Below are 17,664 nucleotides of genomic sequence, written 5' to 3'. Positions count from 1 at the left end.
TGAATCTGTAAACATCAGCTCAAAAGCCTTAGAAATGGCTTTAAAACCCTTCCTAGACCGATATATGTACATTACTTTCTAATCTGTTCTTGAATGTTTTAGATTGTGGCATGATGTGTGGCTTTTTGTAATCTTTTAGCATGCTTCACTTTGTCAGACAGCTTCTATTTATGTAAATTCTTGATTCATCAGGTCTGGCAGTAATCAGACCTGGATGTGGCAAGTAAAATTTAACTCAGCTTTCCATAAAATTGTGGTTAATCACAGTTCATTCATGATTCAGCATGGAAGAGGGTAATTACTTTTTCAAATAGGGCCAAGCAGATTTGAACATCTTTTTCCCCTTAATAAATAAAATAATAATTTAAAAACTGTATCTTGGATTTATGCGGGTTATCTTTGTGTAATATTAAAATGTGTTTGATGATCTTAATCATTTAAGTGTGAGAAATATGCAAAAAAAATTAAAATCAGAAAGGGGGCAAATACTTTTTCACAGCACTGTATCTATACTATATAAAATCACCACTATAGCCATTCTCCAGAGGTTGCAACACATATACAGTCCCTGACAAAAGTCTTGTCGCTTCTCTATTTTGTAGAAACTCCTGCTATTAACCTGACTTTTAATTAATCAATTGGTGTTAGAAATAGCTCATATGAAAAGCTAAAGCCCTCCCAAATGATGTTTAATGCACTGAAATAAATTAGTTTCACTGAAAAAAGATTTATCATTTAATCAAGACAGACAGGTCAAATTTTGGCAAGACAAAAGTTTTGTCGCCTATACAGAAATTGAACAACTTTACTGAAAATCCAAAAATATGCCAGCAAATTAAGTAATGGTGCTGTGAGATCCAAATTTAATATCTTGTATGACTTCCATGAGCTTGAAGAACAGCATCCATGCGGCTTGGCAAGGATTCATAAAATTTATTGATGAAGTCATCAGGAATAGCAAAGAAAACAGTCTTGCATGCCTCCCAGAGTTCACCAATATTCTTTGGTTTTGTCTTCCATGCTTCATCTTTCATCCTGCACCACATATGCTCAATGATGCTCATGTCTGGTGACTGGGCTGGCCAATCCTGCAGCATCTTGATTATGGATGAGCTTCGAGTTCGAGTCAAACTCATGTTCAACTCGAACATCGGCTGTTCGCAAGTTCGACGAACAGCGAACAATTTGGGGTGTTCGCGGCAAATTCGAATGCCGCGGAACACCCTTTAAAAGTCTATGGGAGAAATCAAAAGTGCTAATTTTAAAGGCTTATATGCATGGTATTGTCATAAAAAGTGTTTGGGGACCTGGTTCCTGCCCCAGGGGACATGGATCAATGCAAAAAAAAGTTTTAAAAACGGCCATTTTTTCGGGAGCAGTGATTTTAATAATGCTTAAAATGAAACAATAAAATTTAAATTAAATTAAATTAAATTAAATTAAATTAATTTAATTTAATTTAATTTATTAAATTTAATTTAAATTTCGTAGCTGGGGGGTGTCTATAGTATGCCTGTAAAGGGGCACATGTTTCCCATGTTTAGAACAGTCTGACGGCAAAATGACATTTCAAAGGAAAAAAAGTCATTTAAAACTACTCGCGGCTATTAATGCATTGCCGGTCCGTCAATACACATAGCAGTTCATTGATAAAAACAGCACGGGAATTCCCCACAGGGGAACCCCAAACCAAAATTTAAAAAAAAATGACGTGGGGGTCCCCCTAAATTCCATACCAGGCCCTTCAGGTCTGGTATGGATATTAAGGGGAACCCCGGCCAAAATTTTTTAAAAAATGACATGGGGGTCCTCCTAAATTCCACACCAGACCCTTCAGGTATGGTATGGATATTAAGGGGAACCCCATGGCAAAATTAAAAAAAAAACGGCGTGGGGTCCCCCCAAAAATCCATACCAGACCCTTATCCGAGCACGCAACCTGGCAGGCCACAGGAGAAGAGGGAGGGATGAGAGAGCACCCCCCTGAACCGTACCAGGCCACATGCCCTCAACATTGGGAGGGTGCTTTGGGGTAGCCCCCCAAAACACCTTGTCCCCATGTTGATGGCCAGGGTTGTGGGGGTCTGTGGGTAGGGAGCTTATCAGAATCTGGAAGCCCCCTTTAACAAGGGGACCCCCAGATCCCGGCCCTCCCCCTTGTGTGAAGTGGTAAGGGGGTACAAAAGTACCCCTACCATTTCACTAAAAAAGTGTCAAAAATGTTAAAAATGACAAGAGATAGTTTTTGACAATTCCTTTATTTAAATGCTTCTTCTTTCTTCTATCTTCCTTCATCTTCTTCTTCTGGTTCTTCTGGCTCTTCTGGTTCTTCCTCCGGTGTTCTCGTCCAGCATCTCCTCCGCGGCGTCTTCTTCCCTTCTTCTCCTCGGGCCGCTCCGCATCCATGGCATGGAGGGAGGCTCCCGCTCTTCTCTTCATCTTCTTCTCTTCTTCATCTTCTTCTCCGGGCCGCTCCGCATCCATGACGGCATGGAGGGAGGCTCCCGCTGTGTGACGCTTCTCCTCTTCTGACGGTTCTTAAATAATGGGGGGGCCACCCGGTGATCCCGCCCCCTCTGACGCATGGGACATGACGGGACTTCCCTGTGGCATTCCCCGTGACGTCACAGGGAAGTCCCGTCAAGTCACCGTGCGTCAGAGGGGGGCGGGATCACCGGGTGGCCCTGCCACCCCGTTATTTAAGAACAATCAGAAGAGGAGAAGCATCACACAGTGGGAGCCTCCCTCCATGCCATGGATGGAGAGCTGCCCGGAGAAGAAGATGAAGAAGAGAAGAAGATGAAGAAGAGAAGAAAATGAAGAGAAGAGCGGGAGCCTCCCTCCATGCCATGGATGCAGAGCGGCCCGAGGAGAAGAAGGGAAGAAGACGCCGCGGAGGAGATGCTGGACGAGAACACCGGAGGAAAAACCAGAAGAGCCAGAAGAAAAAGAAGATGGAGGAAGAAACTGAAGGAAGATAGAAGATAGAAGAAAGAAGAAAGAAGAAGCATTTAAATGAAGGAATTGTCAAAAACTGTCTCTTGTCATTTTTAACATTTTTGACAGTTTTTTAGTGAAATGGTAAGGGGGTACTTTTGTACCCCCTTACCATTTCACACAGGGGGAAGGGCCGGGATCTGGGGGTCCCCTTGTTAAAGGGGACTTCCAGATTCCGATAAGCTCCCGCCCGCAGACCCCCACAACCACCGGCCAGGGTTGTGGGGATGAGGCCCTTGTCCTCATCAACATGGGGACAAGGTGTTTTGGGGGGCTACCCCAAAGCACCCTCCCAATGTTGAGGGTATGTGGCCTGGTACGGTTCAAGAGGGGGGGCGCTCTCTCGTCCCCCTCTCTTTTCCTGAGGCCTGCCAGGTTGCGTGCTCAGATAAGGGTCTGGTATGGATTTTTGGGGGGACCCCACGCTGTTTTTTTTTTTAATTTTGGCGTGGGGTTACCTTTTAAAATCCATACCAGACCTGAAGGGTCTGGTATGGAATTTAGGGGGACCCCCCACATCATTTTTTTTTTTTTTTTTTAATTTTGGCCAGGGTTCCCCTAATATCCATACCAGAGCTGAAGGGCCTGGTATGGAATTTAGGGGGACCCCCCACGTCATTTTTTTTTTTATTTTGGTTCAGGGTTCCCCTGTGGGGAATTCCAGTGCCATTTTTATCAATGAACTTCTATGTGTATTGTCGGACCGGCAATGCATTATTAGCCGCGAGTAGTTTTAAATGACTTTTTTCCTTTGAAATGTAATTTTGCTGTCAGACTGTTCTAAACACGGGAAACATGTGCCCCTTTACAGGCATACTATAGACACCCCCCAGCTACAAAATTTAAAGGGATATTACACTTTTATTGTTTCACTTTAAGCATTATTAAAATCACTGCTCCCGAAAAAACGTCCGTTTTTAAAACTTTTTTTTGCATTGATCCGTGTCCCCTGGGGCAGGACCCAGGTCCCCAAACACTTCTTATGACAATAACTTGCATATAAGCCTTTAAAATTAGCACCTTTGATTATTCATGTTCGTGTCCCATAGACTTTAACGGTGTTCGCGTGTTAGAACAAAGTTTTTTCTTGTTCGCATGTTCTGGTGCAAACCGAACAGGGGGGTGTTCGGCTCATCCCTAATCTTGATCTTCTTTGCCTTAAGGAACTTTGATGTTGAGATGGAAGTATGTGATGGAGCACCATGCTGCTGCAAAATTTGGCCTTTTTCATGGTTGGGAATATAAGAGGTAGCTAAGATTTCTTGGTATTTTAGACTATTGATGCTGCCTTCCACCCTGCAGATCCCTCGCACACCCCCATACTGGATGTAACCCCAGACTATGATTTTGCCTCCACCAAACTTCACTGTTTTCTGGGTAAATCTCGGCTCCATGCGGGTTCCAATAGGTCTCCTGCAATATTTGTGGCGACTGTGGTGTAATTCAACAGAAGATTCATCTGAAAAATCCACCTTCTGCCACTTTTCCAGAGTCCATCCTTTTAGCATGCTGTGGCCCTTGGCAAATGCCACACGGTTTTTCAATTGGCTTTTGTTTAGTGCTGGCTTATGGGCACTGATTTGACCATGGAGGCCATTTTGAGACAGAATCCGACAAACTGTTCTGGTTGACACAGGGACTTCAGGTGACCAGGTCTCGTGGAGCTCTGCTGCAGTGGAAAATTGGCTGGCCTTGGATTTTCGAGCCAACAAACGGTCCTCTCGAGCAGTTGTCTTGTGGGGTCAGCCTGACCTGGCCTTGTCCAAAACATCTCCAGTCTCTTCAAATCTTGTTTTTATCCTCTGAACTTGACGCTGAGACACATTGAAGGTGTCTGCCACATCAGCAGTGGATCTGGTCTTCAGCCTCTTGAAAATCAACACTTTAGTCTCCAGGTGAATCTTAGGCATGTTTGCAGAGTTCTAGTTGCAGTTGAGAAGGTCTAGTGTACTGGTGTTCTTTTTATACACACCTGAGACCTAATTGATCCATTATTAGTCACAGGTGAAGCTCATATAACAAGGCTTCATATAACATATGCTTATGTCTTGGCAAAAATTGACTCAATGGGCTTTACCAAGCTGTGAATATTAGAATACTTTTTGTCAGTTTTGTTTTGCACTGAAACATTGTTACAAAAGCTGTTGGGATTAAAATGACCCATTTCTTGTAACAAAATGTTGATTAGAAATATATTTTAGCTGCACTTCAGGTCAATTTGTGCACAAGCGACAAGACTTTTGTCAGGGACTGTAGTCTTACAGATACAATGGACCCTTTGAAGGCAACTAAAATGCTGATGTGACCCTCAATTAAATTGATTTTGACACCCCTGATTTATAGTGTGAGTAAATAATCACTACTCTCTGAATACGATCTTTATTCAGTTTAAGCCAGCATGTGCTACATGTGAACCATCCCGGAAGCCATGCAAAATGAAGAGGAATAAAAATGGGCATTTTAAATCTACAGACCACTAGACAGCCTGCATGGGCACTGACAGTGCATCACTCATGGGAGATAAGTACAGCAGGTTCTGGATGTGGGGAGGGTGTAGATTGTTCACCTTTTCATTTTTTTCTGAAAAAGTGGACTAATACTATATAAATTACATTTTCTTATTCTTCCTTTTTTAATAGTGGATATGAACCACAAAGATTTTACTTTTAGCCCTTTAAATATTTTACCCATGGAGATTTATTTTGCAGAAAGACTTAAAAAGAAAACAAATGCAGCTAACACATCTGCGAATTGGTAAGGTGCAACATAATAAATGTTTGATATTGAGTTTAATACAACCTTAAAACATTCCTTCCCATGCTGGAGGTGGCCTTTAAAATCAGAAGCCCTGTGTAAAAACAATGCACTTGCAAATCTGCAAGGCAATCATGCAAATGTATCCTTAACATATTCTGGTTTTCCTTTACACTAAAGATTATGAGGCTAAATACTGGTTCTACTCAAGATCTCCACCAGTCCATTATCCAGCTAGTCCGGGGTAGGATTTCAAAAAGGCTGTCTTTTTCCTACATCACCATTATCAGAGTAATTCAAGTCAGAAGGTTATAACTGATTTATATTTTATGTTTTTGTTACAAAATGCACAAGCCAGTGAAAAGCAAAGACTTCTATGTTTTGTTATATTGAGCTAATAAAAGTTATTACACCATAAGTGGTCTACAACTATTGGTAACATCCTGTTCAAAGAAATATGCAGTATACTTGAACATACATACTTTTGTGCACACAAACATGCACACTTCAGTACATTACCCAGAGGTTGCACACATATGTACTTAAGCATATTTGTGTGCTTACTCAAGGGTTTGTTCAAAGCCTAAAAAGTAGCTCTACCTGGTGGGAATGTGCAGCACCTGAATGTGTAGATCAATACTGGTGGGCAATTGAAAGATATACGGTATAAACCAAAATGTGAAAATGTATTATATTGCAGCTTATCAGTCCTTAGATGTGATAGCTGTGTATTTCTAATTTTTCAGGCTTAGAGAATTTTCGACAACTACAGGAAATTCCTGTATATCTTGTGCCTTTACAGTCACTTACTGTGAGCTGAACTTAGAGCACAAAATCCTTCCTTCCTTAAACCCCTGATGTTATAGAGATAAAGAAAGGAATACATGTTTGAAGCCCATCCTGTGTATCAATTATTGGTCCCTCCGAAGACAGAAGGGAGTGAGTGAATTTAGCCACCGTAGAACAGAAATTGTTTTATTCTTAAAATTACTAAGTGAAAATAAAGGTGGACAAAATGAAAAAGGAAACCAAATGCATCTCCTACATCTAAAGACAGGTAAACTGTAAAATTTTTGCTGTTAGGTTTAAATATGCTTATATTTGTTTTTAGCTACACCTCTATAGTTCTAAACCTAAGGTTAAAGGGTAAAGGTGTAGCTAAAACCAAATATGAAAACAAGGCAATGGGCACTCTGTGATGTCTACAGAAACCTCCTGGTCCACTAGAGAAGAATAACTCAGGTTGAATTACCCCAGCCAATTTTTATAATAAATCAAATTGGAAAAATTCTGTGAGCCACAATGATCTTATGCCTTGCTTGTGCTACCTCCAGCTGCATGCGCTAATCACGCTTCATATAACGTGCATAGGATAAATTTACAAGTTATGCGCTGTGCTTGGGTGACCCCAAAAACAAAATTAATAATAACCAACTCTGTGATTACTAGTGCAATAATATTAAATACAAATAATATGAATGTTGAATAAATAAACAAGGTGTGAAAAAACAAGTGCTTGTTACACCATAAATTAGTGCTTAATAGTGCTTGTTACACCATACATAGTGTCTTAATCAACATAAAAAGTGCTTAGTGCTCAATATAGAGTATCCTGCTTTTTCAAATGAAAAAATTAATAAATAATAAATAATGAAAAAAAGTTCTCTTTGGCACTCTAAATAGTGCGTGCAAATAATGTCCAGCAGTGATAATAAAACAATGTGTGCAGGTGGTGTTCAGCTGTGACAACAATCCAACATCATGCCGAAGATATCCTGAGTGCTGCAAAACATGCTCCTGTGCTCCTTCGTGACCCCCTTAAGCTAATGTGCTCACCTCAGTGCATGTGACTCAGCTTCTACCCTGAGTCCAAATACGCTTTGGAGCCACCCCTGGGCTCAGTCTCAGTGTCTGCTGCACTCCTCCAGCTGGAAACAATGTGGCTCCATACATATAAATGAAAAGGAAACTATATAGTGTAATATAGTCAAAATACTTTTATTAAAAGAAAACGCTCCCCACACCGGGGTACTCACATGGCACTGGTGCGTCAGTGCACCATACTATAACGGCTTTCTATGCAAAATCACTGGATGTTTGGTGCGGTATGCTGTGCTGGGACAGCGCTGGTGTAAAGTCCATGTCAGTCTCTCCGTCCTGGCCCCTCCCCTACGCGTCTTTGACACAGGGATCACATGTCATCATCAGGGGGATATGAATAGACGGATGCTCTACAGGATTATATAAGGCGATAGCGGCCATTTTGCCATAGGTCGCAGACACTCTAATGCTAGGCTATAACTTCTGTTACGACTAATGAGCCTATCCCATCACATTAACCCTAACTGCTGCTGAAAATAGTAAGTGGGGAAAATTTGCCTAGTGTTATTTTACGACCTGTCAATAACAGCCGAATGAGACTCATTTGTAAGTGTAATTCCAGGACAGAGCTCCGATACCCCGCACAGCGTATACCACAGCATACCTCCAAAATGACAGATAAATGCATATCTACAAATAAAATATAATGAATAACAGTAATCTAGGATTGAAATCAAAACTAAAATTATTGTACCGCGAATTCCCTGTCCATGCGATTTTAAAATGCATCTCATCAGAGTGATCTGAATATGCATGTGGGGTAAACAGATATCCCCATTATGAATCAATATTTTTATACCCTAAAATTATTATACCATGAATCCCCTGTCCAAAATGCATCTCATCAGAGTGATCTGAATAAAGGTGTGGAGTAAATAGATATCCCCATTATGAGTCAATATTTTAATACAGTATGATGCACAATGATTAAACTATGAAATTATTATTAAATAAAAATATATAAAATAGATAAATTTAGGAAATAAAAAGATAATCATAGAAGACCATTAAAAGGCTATCACTCAATCCTCATGTACGTACCAACCATCGCTCAAATCCTATATATTAATATAATCCTTAACATTAGAGATACGTGATTGATACGCATCAATCAAACATTCAAGCTGGGAAATTAATAGGCCTGAAAAACCACCAGGAATGCTCAATCTTAGGGTTAAAAATTGCTAAGGAAGCACCTAAGGTCAAATTCTTTATTCAACCCCCCAGGAAGAGGGAGCCTAACTGGTGTATCCACCATGACTCACGCTTGCTAATCTCCCTAGTATAATTTGAACCTCTCCAATGTTTCTTAGGTGCCTCTATTCCCCAAAATCGCATCCCGACTGTACTTTTGTTATGCACCTCTTTAAAATGTATCGAAAGGTAGTGCTTATCGAAACCTTTCCGTATGTTGCTCACATGTTCCTCCATACAATCTTTTAAAGCTCTTGTGGTGCGCCCAATATAAAGAAAATCGCATGGGCATTTGACCGCATATACCACTCCCACTGTATTGCAGGATATAAAATCCCTTATCGTGTATATGTGGTTAGTGTGGGGATGCTGAAATTCCTTAACCCTTTTAGTATTAGTAGGAACCCTGATGCAACTGTAACATCTTCCACAACCATGAAATCTATTTAGATCCCAGAACATCTTGGGTCTGGAAAGGGGCAGTTCTACAACATTATGTATCAATTTGTCACGTAGACTCGGCGCTCTTTTATACACAATTTTAGGTTTATTGGGGAGTGTATCCCTAAGATGTACATCTTGTTTTAATACATCCCAATATTTATTTATGATTTTTTCCACTTCCTTACTCTGTAGATTGTAGTCCAAAATGACAGATGTGCTCCCATTATCGTCATCCTCCCTTGTTCCAATTCTATCCCTCAAAAGATCCTCCCTATTCAGATGCCTGACTTTATCTCTCTCTTTTTTCAGAAATTCATTACCATAACCTTTATCAGAGAACATTGCGCTCAACCTATCTGATTGGGTCTCAAAATCCACATCCCGCGTACAATTTCTCCGCATCCTCATATATTGGCCTCTGGGAATGTTGTCAAGCCATGGCATATGGTGACAACTTGATGTGGGAATATATGAGTTACGATCCGTAACCTTAAAAAAGGACTTGGTTTCAATACCACTAACAGTTTTAAATATCTCTAGATCAAGGAAGTGTATCCGATCCCTACTAATATCCCAGGTTAACGTGATACTCTTGTCATTATTGTTCATTGATTCCAGTAACCTCATCAGTGATTCCATATTTCCACTCCAGATAATCAGGAGATCATCAATAAATCTTTTGTACAACCGGATATCTCCAAATCCATCACCCAGACCTCGTTCCGCCTCCCACTTGGCCATATAGAGGTTCGCTACGCTCAGGGCGAACTTGGTGCCCATAGCTACTCCTCGTACTTGCAGATAAAATTTATTATCATACCAGAAGAAGTTGTGATGTAGACAAAAGTCCAAACACTTCAAAATAAATTTGTGTAGGTCCTCTCGCGTTAAATCATCCTCTTTTTCCAGAGCCCACTTGACTGCATCCAGGGCCCCTTCATGATCGATATTAGTGTACAGCGAGGCTACATCTCCTGTGGCCATGATAAGATCTTCATTGGTGTCAAATCTCTTTAATAATTATAAAGTGTGCTTGGTATCTTTGAGGTAGGCATCCGTTTTCCTTACTAGTGGTTGTAAGTGGAGATCGATATATTCTCCCAATCTCGAGGTTAAAGACTCGATCCCACTTACTATAGGTCTTCCGGGAGGTTCAGCGCTATTTTTGTGAATTTTAGGAAGGTAATATATTACCGGGATTTTACTGACCATGGGAACCAGATATTTTGCTTCCTGTTTACTGAGAAGTTTGTTCTCCATACCCTGTTGCACGATAAGTTCTAATCTTTCTTTGTATAATTTAGAGGGATCAGCATTTAGAGGCTGGTAAGTGTCCTCATCATTTAATATCCTGTTCATCTCTGCTTTATATTCTTCAAGGGATAGGACAACAATCCCCCACCCTTTATCCGCAGGCCTGATCACTATATCAGTCCTACCTTCCAATGATTCCAACCCCTTCCTGAGATGAATGGATTCATACACCTTCTTAATAGGTAGTCTTTCTAATTCATTTGTGACTAGTTTTTTGAATAGGTCAACATATTTATTGTTTGTTATGTGGGGGTTGAATACAGAGTTGTTCCTCAAATTAGTGAAACTGTTGCTCGTAATCGCCCTTTCTATCGGATTAATGGCATAGTATTTTTTAATGTCGAGCTTCCTAATAAATTTTTGTAATCCAACATAAGTTTCGAATTTATTGAGCCCCTTTTTTGGCGCAAACTTAATACCCTTGTCCAGGGTCAAGATTTCCTCCTTGGATAGTGTCGCTCCACTCAAGTTGTAAATTCCTTCTCCTAATCTTCCACCTTTCTTTTTTTGTTGTACCCTTCGTCCAGCTCTTCCCCCCCTCTTTCTAGGTTTCTTATATCGTGGACGTCCCCCCGGTCTGCCCCTAAAAAAGACTCATCATTGTGATGGTCTACAATCCCCTCCAATGGTTGATAACTATTATACACAGGTATCTCATATTGATCCAGTGATTTCTCATATCTTACACGCTGAGGTTTGGGCGAAAAGTAAGTTCCCCCTTTGTGTACCATCATAGGGGTGGGGCAACTGCCTAGGGTGCTGAAAACCACCCTGTGGGGGGGCCCTAAGGGGCTGACGTTGGCCTCCACCATATGGTATTCCTTGTTGGTAGCCATAATTTTGATGACCATTGTTGTAATAGTTAAAGTGCTGCCTCCCTCTCCCATAGGGTGTGGGCGACACCTCTATGGTTCTAAACCTAAGGTTAAAGGGTAAAGGTGTAGCTAAAACCAAATATGAAAACAAGGCAATGGGCACTCTGTGATGTCTACAGAAACCTCCTGGTCCACTAGAGAAGAATAACTCAGGTTGAATTACCCCAGCCAATTTTTATAATAAGACTGGTACAAAGAATGTCTGCTCAATGCATAAAAAATAACATACGTATTGAATATTAGCATGAACATTCATGCCACAGTCTCCTCATATTTCGGTTAAGCAGACTAACATAAATAGCTGATAGCACTGCTGATGCTGAGATCTGCTAATGTCAGGAAAAATATTAATGTATGATATACTGAAGGTGTGGGGTGGATAAAGCTCACAGTCTCCATTTTAGACCAATGCCTCTTTCCTATACAATAATACTATGTAAAGGGTTAAATTATAAAATCAGTTCACCTGAACTAGCATTTACACCACTTAGTAGGTAATCTGCAGGCCACCATCACTGAAAAAAAATCTGTTGACCCTAGGCAGCGTGGAGGCCTATGGAAATTCTGCTTTAATTTGTTTCAGAGAGTAAAGAATATTATGTAGTATCAGGGCTGGACTGGGACAAAAATTTGGCCCTGGACTTCATCCAGACCGGCCCACTTTAATTTTGCAAACACACACAAAAACAGTATATAAACTATACGCAATTGCGCAAAAAAAATAAGTAAAAACATTCCACTGTATGTATAAACAGCTTTTTTTTTATTATTTAGAGAAAAAGATGCATTCCAACATTACAGACGCCTTTAGAATTAAATGTGTAAGTTACACAGGTGTCATAAATAAGGAAAACAGTTATAAATAACAACTTACGTTTGAATATAATATTAACAAGAAACAGTTCAAACAATAACTTGTGGGAATCACAAACATAAAAAGACAGGGAAAAATCCACTCTAACATACAAAGCAAATTACCAAGGCAGTATAAATGCCAGTACTGCCACTGGTCACTGATGAACTCATGTACTGCCACTGGTCACTGATTAATTGAATGTACTGCCACTGGTCACTGATGAATGAATGTACTGCCACTGGTCACTGATGAATTAATGTACTGCCACTGGTCACTGATGAATTAATGGCTGACCAGTGGTCAGTCATTATTTCATCAGTGACCAGTGGCAGTACATCCATTCATCATCAGTGATCATGACCAGCAGTGACAGTACATTAATTCATCAGTGACCATGACTACCAGTGGCAGTACATTAATTCATCAGTGACCATGACCAGTGGCCGCAAATTCATTCATCAGTGACCATGACCAGCAGTGGCACTAGTAAATTCATTCATCAGTGACCATGATCAGCAGTGGCACTAGTAAATTCATTCATCAGTTACCGTGACCAGTGGCAGTAAATTAATTCACCAGTGGCATTAAATTATTAATCATTTACCGAGACCAGTGGCATTAAATTAATCATTTACCGTGACCAGTGACATTAAATTATTAATCAGTTACCGTGACCAGTGACATTAAATTATTAATCAGTTACCATGACTAGTGATATTAAATTATTAATCAGTTACCATCACCAGTGACATAACATTACTAATCAGTTACCGCAGTTACCGTGACCAGTGGCATTAAATTATTCATCAATTACCATGACCAGTGACATTAAATTACTAATCAGTTATCGTGACCAGTGGCATTAAATTATTCATCAATTACCCTGACCAGTGACATTAAATTATTCATCAATTACCGTGACCAGTGACATTAAATTATTCATCAATTACCATGACCAGTGACATTAAATTACTAATCAGTTATCGTGACCAGTGGCATTAAATTATTCATCAATTACCGTGACCAGTGACATTAAATTATTCAGCAATTACCATGACATTAAATTATTCAGCAATTACCATGACTAGTGACATTAAGTTACTAATCAGTTATCGTGACCAGTGGCATTAAATTATTCATCAATTACCGTGACCAGTGACATTAAATTATCCATCAATTACCATGACCAGTGACATTAAATTACTAATCAGTTATTGTGACCAGTGGCATTAAATTATTCATCAATTACCGTGACCAATGACATTAAATTATTCATCAATTACCATGACCAGTGACATTAAATTAATAATTGACCAGTGGCATTAAATTAATAATTGACCAGTGGCATGAAATTAATAATTGACCAGTGGCAATAAATTATTCATCAGTTACCGTGGTCAGCGGCATTAAATTAATAATTGACCAGTGGCATTAAATTAATATTAATGCCACTGTAGCATTAATATTAATTTAATGTCACTGGTCAATTATTCATTTAATGCCACTGGCCATGGTAACTGATGGATGAATAATTTAACCATGACCAGTGGCAGTACATTTACAGTACAGATTAACCCCTCCCCCCCTCCCCCCGCCATGCTGCATATTCAGTTACTTTATAATTTAACCATGACCAATGGCAGTACATTTACAGTACAGATTTACCCCTCCCCCCCTTCCCCCGCCATGCTGCATATTCAGTTACTTTAAGTAACTGAATATGCAGCATGGCGGGGGGAGGGGGGGGTAAATCTGTACTGTAAATGTACTGCCACTGGTCATGGTTAAATTATTCATCAGTTACCATGGCCAGTGGCATTAAATTAATAATTGACCAGTGGCATTAAATTAATATTAATGCCACTGTGGCATTAATATTAATTTAATGCCACTGGTCAATTATTAATTTAATGCCACTGGCCATGGTAACTGATGAATAATTTAACCATGACCAGTGGCAGTACATTTATACAGTACAGATTTACCCCTCCCCCCCTGCATGCTGCATATTCAGTTACTTACTAATTACTATTATTATTAGAAAAGTTATTACTATAGTGCTGCTTACTTGAATGATGACACTATAGCCTTGGTCTCTGTCACTGTACTTGCTGGTGGTGGCTGCCTGCAACTTGGTCTGGTATGGTTCTGATCCGATTCTGAATCCTCCTCCTCGGCTTCGGCTCCTCTAGGTTGCAGACTTGCAGCCAGGCTTGCTTTGCTATGCCCTGGCTCCGCCTCCTCCTATGTCCCCGGGCCGCCTCCGCCCTCCGTCCGTGAGTGACGTCACGGCGCCGGGACAAAGAGGCCGCCCAAATGGCTATATTGTTAGCTGTTAGGGGGAGTGCCTGGGGGAGTGATAATGCCTGTTTTTTTGTGACGCCGGCCCGCCCGCCGAGTGCAGGAGCGGAGCCGCCCGGCGCCCGGCGACGCTCGGACGGAGAGAGACAGTGACACAGTCACTGTCTGACAGTCAGAGTCATTGGTGTAGTGGCCCGCTGCCAATCGGCCCACCGGGAATCTTCCGGTAGTCCCGATGGCCAGCACAGGCCTGTGTAGTATAGTACTATTTTTTTGGTCAATCACACTCACATTACAGGTGAGTGTGTGCGTGCACATGTGTAGTAAATAGAACCCGATAACCTATTTAGTCTAGCACACTGCTGACCAAAGCACACTGCTGATGCACATGAAGTGTGAATAGAAAATATCCAAACAGCAGATTAAATCTTAGACACGGATGAGACACCTTATTTCTTTTTAGATTTGCTCAGCACAGTGTGCAGCGTAGTTTTCATCTAAAAACTTAAAGATAAAAATTACAGTCTACTTCAATTGACTGTCATTTCAGGTGTACCATATGCTCTCCTAGAACTGAGATTTGCATATTGATCCCTTGTGGTGTTCATCTGGGCATGTGGGACAATTAAAAGCTTCAATTAAATTCTACGCAAGCTGTTTGGCTAGTGTGCCTCTTAGAAACTAATAACAAATTGTATTAAAGAATCAGAAGATCAGCATGCAGATTTTTGAAAATGCCTGGACACTTCGTTTGTAGTAAACACTCTTCTTGCATGCATTCAGACAGAGAATTATGTATTTCATGTATGCTTATTAGAAACATAATATCATGTATTAAATTAGTTTAACAGCTAGTTACAGCATATCTAAACTGATCTAAGACTGCTTTAAGAAAGTGCCTTTCCCTAAACAAATATGTCTCTGAGACACCACTACTGTGTTAAAGTGACACTAATGCCATGTACACACAGTCGGACTTTTCGGCTACAAAAAGTCTGACAGCCTGTCCGACAGACTGTCGACGGACTTTTGGCGGATTTCCGGTGGACTTTCTAACGAACGGACTTGACTACATACGATCACACAAAAGTCCGACAGCCTAGTATGCGGTGACGTACACCAAGTCCGACGAGACTATAAAACGGAAGTGCAATAGCTCGTACGACACCCTTTGGGCTCCTTCTGCTAATCTTGTGTTTATCTCGTGTTAGTAGAAGTTTTGTGAGAGACGATTCGCACTTGTGAGACTTTTTCAGATCGTTTAACTGTTGTTCAGTTTGTGCTTGTGAGGTTTGTATCTGCTTTTCAGTGTGTGTGGACAGTTCGCATTTATTATTCAGTGTGTTATTGTCCGCTCGTCTTTGATTTTCATTTCGCTCTTCACAGGCCTTGCTGTTCTTCAGTGCGTTCTGTTAAGTGTGTTCTGACCAGCCGACATACTCATCGTCGAGCTCGTGCATTGTATGTGCTTGGTGCTGTAGTTCATTCTTCAGCCCAAGCCCAGTCCATGAATAGGGCAAGGAGGAGTTCATGGACGAAGAATTGGTTGCTCCAGCGTGACCAATTCTGTCACATGCCTTTGCTCCTTGAGATCCGTGAGAATAATCCTGAGGATTTCAGGAACTTTCTCTGGATGACGGACCCCATTTTTGATCGTTTGTTGGCTTTGCTGACCTCTTATATCAGCAGGCAGGATACCTGCATGAGGCAAGCCATCACTCCGGAGCAGAGGCTAGTTGCCACGTTGCATTACTTGGTGACGGGGAGAAGCCTGCAGGACCTTAAGTTCTTGACAGGCATCTCCCCCCAGGCTCTGGTGATCATTATCCCAGAGACCTGTTCTGCCATAATTCAGGTCCTGCAGAAGGACTATATTAAGGTAAGAATTTGTATCCTTTAACATCACATTTTATTGTATTTAATGTTTGCTAATGTAATGTATTTCTTTATTCCAACACTAATTTCCATGATTGCAATATAGTGTGAATGTCCCCTTTGTCCTCATGCATGCTGTAATCTTTTAATGCTCTTTTTTGTATCATTAACTTGATTTAGAACCTCCCCCCCAAAATTCATCCAAATAGTCAGTGTGTCATTAACTTAATTTTCAAACCCCTCCCCCCCCTAAAATTCATCCAAATAGTCTGTGTGTCATTAACTTAATTTTAAAACCCCTCCACCCCCTAAAATTCATCCAAATAGTCTGTGTGTCATTAACTTAATTTTAACCCCCCCCCCCTAAAATTCATCCAAATAGTCTGCGTGTCATTAACTTGATTTAGAATCCCCCCCTAAAATTCATCCAAATAGTCTGTGTGTCATTAACTTGATTTAGAATCCCCTCCCCCCCCTAAAATTCATCCAAATAGTCGGTGTGTCATTAACTTGATTTATAATCCCCTACCCCCTAAAATTTGTAAAAATGTTCTGTGGGGTTGATTTACTAAAAGCAAATATGTTGCACTTTGCAAAATGCATTTGCACTCTGCAAGTGCATGTGCTCCAGGGCTTTAGTAAATGAGCAGAAGCTCTGCTGATTTCCATCATCCAATCATGTGTATGCAAAAATGTAGTTTTAGAAATTTCCCTTGCATGTGATTGGGTACTCTTTGCAACATGAAGCCTTTACCTCATTTACTAAGCTCTGGAGCAACTGCACTTGCAGAGTGCAACAACTGCACTTTTCAAGATGCACAGTCTTGTAGCCTTTAGTAAATCAAACCCTATGTGTCCTTAAACTTGATTTAGAATTTCACACCCCCCCCCTAAAATTTACCAATGTGCCATCAGAGGGGGTGAGCAATCGTATAAGTGGGCCTTTATATATTATTTTTTAAATAAGATTTAAATTAATGTTATACTGATGCTGGGAAATAATGTTTTTAGTGTAATGTGCTTGCAATGTTATGTTCAAAATTACTGATTTTTTTTTTCTTCTTTGATTCCCCAGTTTCCTTCAACACCACAGGAATGGCAGACTGTGGCATCCCATTTTGCCACCCGTTGGGACTTTCCCAACTGTGGAGGGGCTATAGATGGGAAACATGT

The sequence above is a fragment of the Aquarana catesbeiana genome, linkage group LG09 (assembly GCF_042186555.1).
Source record: "Aquarana catesbeiana isolate 2022-GZ linkage group LG09, ASM4218655v1, whole genome shotgun sequence".
Classification (NCBI taxonomy): Eukaryota; Metazoa; Chordata; class Amphibia; order Anura; family Ranidae; genus Aquarana; species Aquarana catesbeiana.
The sequence above is the reverse complement of the archived record's forward strand: the minus strand, read 5'-3'. Positions refer to the sequence as shown.